We start from the raw sequence: 8,738 nt of genomic DNA, 5'->3' as shown, positions 1-8,738 counted from the left end.
AAGAAGGAGGGGTGCCTGGGTGGCTTAGTGGGTTAAAGCCTCTGCTTTCGGCTCAGGTCTTGATCCCAGGGTTCTCGGATCGAGCCCCACATAGGGCTCTCTGCTCAGCAGGGAGCCTGCTTCTCCCCACCTCTCTCTGCCTGCCTCTCTGCCTACTTGTGAGCTCTATCAAATAAATAAATAAAATCTTTTTAAAAATGTAAGAAGTATATATTTCTGACCTTGATATGACCAAACTTTAGTTAATCACTCCTCTCCACAGGCCTCTAAACGCTGAGGTGCCATCAGCTTGGGCCAGCATCAGGATGCAGAATAATAGCCCCATGACATCCCTTAGGAAAATCAGCTGCCAAAAAAGGAAAAGGATAGGGGAAAGAAGGAGTAGGGAGAAGGAGGTGAAGAAGGTGGAGAGGGAGAAGAGAAGACATTCCTTGGTCAACTGTCCAATGTTTGTTCTCTTTTTCTAATAACTCTATAAAAAGTAAAACCTTTTTCTGCCTGACCTTTGAGAGGCAGATCTTGTGGTCAGAGCTTCCTCTCTGTTACAGTAGTTTTTTTCCAATAAAGTCTTTTAAGTCCGGCTTTTTTTCATTTGACACTTGCAGAGTCTTGGGAGGGTTTTCACTGTTATGCCCCAAAAGACAGTTATTGCCATGTCTTCTTCCTCTGCTCTCCCAAACCCCTCCAGCACTGCACCTGGGATGGGATTCTAGGTTTCTGCAAGACTTAAACAGAGTTTGAGAGTCTGTGTTTCATTTAAGTTAATAACTAAGACGTGCCTGAGAGTGCAGGTGCAGAACCTAGCAGAGGGCTTCTTGTTGCTGAGGATTTGATTTTAGCTAGTAACTGGATCCTATTAGCTTAGCGTTAGGGAGAATCCTCTGGTGCTTTCTGGACCTGCTAATAAATTCCACATGGGACAGTAAATGCCTCTTCACATCTTCCAATTTAATCAGTTTGGTTATCCTTGGTAGCAAACGATATAAACTGATGGTGGCTGATTTGAGGCAGAAAAGGACCCTGTTGGAAAGATTTCAAGCAAGGAAAAGCTGGAGAGGTAGGCATGGAAAAGGGCTGGAATTAAGGGAAGTGGCAGCAGAGACCTTCTAGACAGGATGCATTCCTTGACCATGCTGCCCCAGACATACTTCCAGATGGTATGTGGTATCTCTGGAACTTTCTGTGATAGGCAGAATGATGTCCTCCACTCCCCTCCCTACTAAGATATACTTATCATAACCCCTGGAATTTGTAAATATGTTACCTTATATAGATGGCAAAAGGGCCTTGGCAGATATGATCAAGCTCTGTATTTTGAGATGGAGAAATCATCTTGGGTTATTCTGGTGGGCTCAATGCAATCACAGGGTCCTTAAAAATGAAAGGAAGAGACAGGAGAATGAGAGAGAAACAGATGTGACAACAGAAGCTGAGACTGGACTGATACAGTTACTGATGGGGGCCACAAGTCAAAGGATGGAGGCAGGCTCTAGAAGCTGAAAAGGCAAAATACCTTTCTCTACTCAAGCCTCCAGAAGGAATGCCATCCTGCTGACTGCTTCCTCTTAGCACAATGAGCCCCATTTTAGAATTTTGACCTCCAGAACTGAATGATAACAAATCTGTATTTCTTAAAAAGATTTTATTTATTTATTTATTTGACAGAGTGAGCAAGCCAGACAGAGAGCAAGCACAAGCGGGGGAAACGGCAGGCAGGGGAGAAGGAGGCTCCCCGCTGAGCAAGGAGCCTGATATGGGGCTCAATCCTAGGATCCTAGGATCATGACCTGAGCTGATGGCAGCTGCTTATCTGACTGAGCCACCCAGGCACGCCAACAAATTTGTATTGCTTTAATCCACAAAGTTTGTGGTAAATTTGTAAATGTAATTTACAAATAATTTCAAATATATCCAACAATTTGGGGGCACCTGGGTGGCTCAGTGGGTTAAAGCATCTGCCTTCGGCTCGGGTCATGGTCCCAGGGTTGTGGGATCGAGCCCCGCATCGGGCTATCTGCTTGGCAGGGAGCCTGCTTCCTCCTCTCTCTCTCTCTCTGCCTGCCTCTCTGCCTACTTGTAATCTCTGCCTGTCAAATAAATAAAATCTTTTAAAAAAAATCCAACAATTTGTAAGCAATATGGGCTTTCTGGGCATGGGTCCCAGCATGAGTATTCTTCAAGTGCTCCAAGTGAGTCCAGTGTGCAGTCAGGGTTAAGCCCCTCTGCAGAAATCTGAGAGAACTGAGAAGTTAGTGCTGGCAGAGCTCTGCGTTCTTTTAAATACTAAATGCACACACTAAACAGTTTGATATCCACAATACTTTGTGAAGTAGCTTTTATTTTCTTCATTCTAAATGCAGAGAGACTGAATCTAGAGAGAGCAAGTTCACAATCAACCAATTAGGAAGTGTTGCTGACAGGACTCGAACTCAGGGCTTTTTGCCTTGCCGCACTGAGTCTCAACTCCATCGCGCTGCTGCCACTACTGCTGCTCCTTCTCCTCCTGTCAACCTGAGAGACTTTTTTAAAAAAGATTTTATTTATTTGACAGAGACAGTGAGAGAGTGAACACAAGCAGGGGAAGCTGGAGAGGGAGAAACAGGCTTCCTGCCGAGCAGGAAGCGAGATTCGATCCCAGGACTCTGGGATCATGACCTGAGCCAAAGGCAGATGCTTAATGACTGAGCCACCCAGGCGCCCTGAGAGACTGTATTTTTTAGAGCGATTTGTTATTGCTTGAGGAGCGGTTTTGGTTTCCACCATGGGATGCTATGCCCCTTGAGTCTTTTGCCTGAGTTCAGGGATAAGCTGGAAAGAAGAGCTAAAGGGAAAATGTGGGACAGAGGTCAGTACGTACAAGCAGGTAAGGAGTAAAGGTCAGATCTTGGGGTCGGGGGGTGGTCCAGCAGGTGACAGTTTCACAACCTTCCCTGGACCCTTCGGCACCTGAAAATTCACAGATCTCAGTTACATTTTGATTCCAACCCCTCCAAACTCCCCCTCTTCCTAACATAAAAATAAAAGAGGACTGGGGCCCCTGGGTGGCTCGTATGGCTAAGCATCTGCCTTTCAGCTCAGGTCATAATCCCAGGGTCCTGGGATCGAGCCCTGCATCAGGCTCCCTGCTCAGCAGGGAAACTGCTTCTCCCTCTCTTACACACTTGTGGTCTTTTCTCTCACTATTTCTGTATTGATCTCTCAAATACATAAATAGAATCTATAAAAGAGAGAGAGAGAGAGAGAGAAAGAAAGAGGACTTCAGGTCCCTCTGTTTTGACTTCCAATTTTCTAGTTGGATTCTTTACAGCTTGTCTCTTGACCCTGAGCCAGCAAGTCCCCACCTGTGATTGACTCTGAGACAGTGATTGATTTGACCCTCAGTGTTTACCTTCACATACCTACCCACCTTTGCTCCACATTTTCCTTTTATAAATATGGAAGTATTTTCAGCACTTTGGAAAGTCTTTGAGATATTAGTCCACTGTCTTCCTGGGATTGGCCTCACTGAAATAAATTTCTTTCCTGTTTCACCACCACTTGTCTCTCTGCCTTTAGAATTTTTTAAAAAAGATTTTATTTATTTATTTGTCATAGAGAGAGAAGCAAGAGCAAGCACAGGCATATAGAGTAGCAGGCAGAGGCAGAGGGAGAAGCAGGCTCCCTGCCAAGCAAGGATCCCGATGTGGGACTTGGTCCCAGGAAGCTGGGATCATAACCTGAGCCGAACGCAGCCGCTTAACCAGCTGAGCCACCCAGGCATCCCTGCCTTTGGATTTTGTTGGCATTGAGTGGCTGAACCTATTTTGGGCTACAAAATTTTGGGCTACAAAAGCAGCTCAAACTTCATGCTAGGATGGTTCTTTAGGACATAGCTGTTATCTTCTCAGTCTTCTGGATTCCTGAATAAAGTCACTTTACTGACTTGGACTTGGTTACTTTACCCTTTTCCCTCCAGAGCTGGATGTGTTGTCTTAGGGACTGACCCTTTCATCCCCAAGAACAACTTACTTTAACTTGGGCATTCTTCCCCAATCTTTCTACTCAGAAAGAGTTGAGATGGAAGGACATATGGAACCTTAGTCTCATACCATGGCCCTGTCACAGGTAGATAAAGTAATGAAGATAATGGAAATCATATTAAAAAAAACAACAACTCTGTGGGGCACCTTTGTGGCTCAGTTGGTTAAGCAGCTGCCTTTGGCTCGGGTCATGATCCCAATGTCCTGGGATCGAGCCCCATGTTGAGTTCCCTGCTCAGGAGAGGGTCTGCTTCTCCCTCTCCCTGCTCTTATGCTCTTGCTTGATCTCTTTCCCTCTCAAATAAATAAAATCTTTAAAAAAATCCTGTATAATATCAAATGGCTACTTTTTAATTTTGCTCCAGTGTTACAACACTAGATTTATCCCATTCTGTGCACCCACTCCCTGGCCCTGGGGTTACGCTGTAACTGGAGAACATAGACTACAATATGAGTTCTTTGATGTTCAGTAAAGTTGGAATTCTAGTTGAAAGAGTTTTCACATTTGTGACACTCATGAGATTGCTCTCCAGTGTGATTTCTCTATGCCTAATAAGTAAAGAACTCCGGCGGGAAGATTTTCTGCACTGAGGGTACACATATCCTTTCTTTCCAGTATGAATTCTCTGAAGAATAACAAAGTGAGAACTCCCACTGAAGTATTTCCCACACTGATCACATCCATAAGGTTTCTCTTCAATGTGAGTTCTCTGCTGTGAAATAAACCAGAGCTCTGAAAAAGATTTCCTATATTGACTACACTCATAAGGCTTCTCTCTGAGATGCTTTCTTTGATAATATTAAAATCAAGGATGTGGGGGTGCTTGGGGGGCTCAGTGGGTTAAGCCTCTGCCTTCTCCCCAGGTCATGATCTCAGGGTCCTGCGATCCGGCCCAGCATGGGGCTCTCTGCTCAGTGGAGAGCCTGCTTCCTCCTCTCTCTCTGCCTGTCTCTCTGCCTACTTGTGATCTCTGTCAAATAAATAAATAAATAAATCTTTTTTAAAATAGAAAAGATGTGACTGAAAGATTTCCCAAACTAATTACAACAGAATAATTTCCCTTCAGTGTGAGTTTTCTGATGTCTAATTAGTTGAGATGTCCTACCAAAAGCTCTGCAACATTCATGATATTCATGGGATCCCTCTCCAGTATGCATTATAGAATGTCTAAGAGGTAGGGAAGGTCAGCTAAAAGGCATCCCATGTTGATTATTCACAGTTTTTCTTGGGGATGAGTTCTTTAGACTGTTGAATAAACCTCATTGATAAATTTTCTGAAACTGAAGCATTCTTGTATTCTTGAAATAAATTGTCATAATGCTGTTCTTTAGATACACTGCTGGGTTTGATTAAATTCTTCTTTCTCTCTTTTTAAGATACTTTATTTCCAACTTATGTATTTATATTCATAGATGAGTCTGAGTGGTAAATTTCTTTTTTATACCATCCTTATCAGATGTGGATATTATGTTAACTTCATTTAATATTTTGTGAAGCTGTCCATTTTGTTTTGATGTGGAATTATTTAACAATTCGGAATAGTCTATTCAAGTCAGCTGTATAGTCTCCTGGGCTTTGTGCCTATGTCACTTCCATGATAATTATTTCTGCTTCTTGGGTCACTTCTGGTTATTTGTATTGGGAAAATATTTATATAGTTCTGTGTAAGTTCTTATAATTCCTTTACTCTTTTCTCTACCTGGGTTACCTTTTTTTTTCATTTATACTACTTTTATTTTCTGTCAGGCTTGTGAGGGGTTTGTCTATTATCTTAACCTTTCCTTTCCCTTTGTTTTTCACTAACTTTGGCTTTAATCTCAATGAACTTGAACAATTTGGTTTATTGTATTGAAAAAATTTTATTATACTATTTTCCCAATTCCTTAAAGCAAAATATTAATTCCTTTTCTTTTTGATAATTCTACTTTAATAATACAATCAAGGCCCTAATTTTTCCTGTTATACAGCTTAGCTGTGCACCATTTATTTTGTTGTGTTCTCATTTTGATTATTTTTTTTAAAAGATTTATTTGAGAGAGAGAGAGAGAGACAGTATGCACATGCATGTGCGAGCATCAGGGACAAGGGCAAGGGGAGAGGAAGAGAGAGAATCTCAAGAATGCTGCATGCTGAACACAGAGCCTGACTTGGGGCTTAATCCCATGACCCTGAGATCATGACCTGAGCCAAAATCAAGAGTCAGATGCCCAAGTGATTAAGCCACTCAGGCACTCCATGTTTTCTTTTTTAAGAGAGTTGGGGGGAGGCAGAAGGAGAAGCAGGCTCCCCAATGACCAGTGAGCTCATGCAGGGCTCCATCCCAGGGCCCTGTGGTCATGACCTGAGCCGAAGGCAGATACTTAACCAACTGAGCCCCCAAGGTGTCCCTCTTTTATGATCTTCCATTGGCCATATTTTTCTGAATATAACTGAAGTCCCTGGAGGCAGATGGATGATTCTCATGTGGCCTTTGAATTGTTTTTTTTCCAGGCATGACTGCTTGTTGAGCAAGTGACCAAAAGCATGTAGATCTCCCTGTCTGCCACTTCTACTTCTACCCTTTGAATAACTTGCTGAGTTTCCTTCTGTTCACCCACAATTCAGGAGGAATATTGCTGACCTGTCCAGGTTCTTTATTATTTTTTTTTAAGTATTTTATTTGTTTATTTGACAGAGAGCTAACGAGAGAGTACAAGTAAGCAGAGCGGCAGGGAGAGGGGGAGAGAGAGAAGCAGGCTCTCCGCTGAGCAGGGAGCCCAATGCGGGGCTCGATCCCAGGACCCCGGAATCATGACCGGAGCTGAAGGCAGCAGCTTAACCAACTGAGCCACCCGGGCGCCCCACCTGTCCAGGTTATTGTGGGCATGAAGAAGACACTAAAACCAAGCAGGGGTTCTGATGGTTGTCCAGATTGTTGGCTGTCACTAAATGCCAGCTCTGAAGAGTAATACGGTTGCTTCTATGTTGTGATCCAAGGCTCTGAGGAAAGCCAAGTCTCGGCTTGTGAACTGGACCATTTTCTCCAGCCTTCAAATGACTCATAATTCTACCTCATCCACTTCTGCAAGTGCAGCTGCCTCTCCCCCAGACGTTACATTTGTACCCTTTTCTCGCAGACAACAGTCCTTGTCCCAAGCTCAGCAAAAAGTCTGAGCATCCCACTCATTCTGACTGTTCTCCCTAACCAATCTCTGCATTTCTGTGAGAACTAAGAGTCATTCCACTCGAACCAAAGCACTAGTTCCTTTCAGATTGTCAATCCAGGGCACACTGTCTACCCCATTCCCTCCTGCAGATCCAGTGCTTTCCGTTGAGATATACCATTCCTTAGGGTGCAGATCAGCACCCATATGTAGAAACTGGGAAATCACGTATACCCTGTACTTTAGTTTGATATCATTGCAGAAATAAAATACCACAAAATTAGTGGTTTGAACAATACAGATTTGTTATTTTACTATCCTGGAGGTCAGAAGTCTATCACTGGCCTGAAATCAAGGTATCTCCAAGACTGTGTTCATTCTGAAGGCTCTAGGAAATGAGTCCATTTCCTTGCCTTTATCGACCTCTAGAAGCCACTCATATTCCTTGGCTTATGGCCCTGCATCACTCCAACCCGTTTTTGTCATCGTATCTTCCTCTCTTACTTGGACACTCCTGTCTCCCTCTTGTACTGACCCTTGTGATGACACTAGGCCCATGGGATAATCCAGAATGATCTCCCTGTTTCCAAATCCTAACATAATCGATCACATCTGCAAAGTCCCTCTGGCCTTGTGAAGTACCATTTTCACAGGTTCTGGGGACTAGCAGTGGACATCTGTGGGGCCATCTCTCTGCCTCCTGTGACCCCCCCCCCAGGAGATTCAGATACACTGAGCCCTGATGACAAACTTGTGAATGTAACAGTGGGTGCTGCTGCTATGAATTATGTGGGTGGGAAAAGATGGGGAACCACCACCTTAGTATATTCGAATCCTACATCAACTCGTCTTACTTTAAGGAAAGTGGGAATTCTCCCATTCGCTTCAGAGAGGAATTTCTCTGGCCTTCTAAAGCAGCCAATGGGATTTCCAACTTGGTCACTTACAGTAGTGACCCCAAACCTCAGAGGCCCTGGCTGAGCTCCCCCTCATCTGTTCACCCTGAGGGGATGATTTCTCCTCTCCTCATTTGCCACCCAACATCATGTAGCCTTGTCCCAGTTCCAGCAGACAATACCGCCTCTCCTTTCCCTGAGGAAACAGAAAACCCCAGCATCCTTAATGGCCTCATCTCATGGAATTTACACAGCGTGACTTCTGCCGACGCTATGAATGGAAGCAGTCACAAGCCCAGCCAGATTCTAGGACTGGAGGAAAGGCAAAGCATTTGTAGCCATTATCTTAAACCAGCACAGATGTGAAAGCAGTTAGCTCACCTCCTTCAGAGACCATCTTCTGGCAACAAATCAGTATATGACATTTCAAGATGAACTGACCTTGTTTGAGGATACGGTTATGGCCTTCACCAGTGGACACTAGGCATCACGGTGAGGCCACTCCCAAGGTAAACAGACATCTCTGCATCACTAGGACTTGGAAAAGGAACTGCTGATGTTCTCCACTGAAAAGTGTTCTCTCGGAGCACCTGGGTGGCTCAGTGGGTTGAGGCCTCTGCCTTCAGCTGGGATCATGATCCCAGGGTCCTGGGATCGAGCCCCGCACTGGGCTCTCTGC

Source organism: Mustela erminea, chromosome 19 (assembly GCF_009829155.1).
Source record: "Mustela erminea isolate mMusErm1 chromosome 19, mMusErm1.Pri, whole genome shotgun sequence".
Classification (NCBI taxonomy): domain Eukaryota; kingdom Metazoa; phylum Chordata; class Mammalia; order Carnivora; family Mustelidae; genus Mustela; species Mustela erminea.
The sequence above is the reverse complement of the archived record's forward strand: the minus strand, read 5'-3'. Positions refer to the sequence as shown.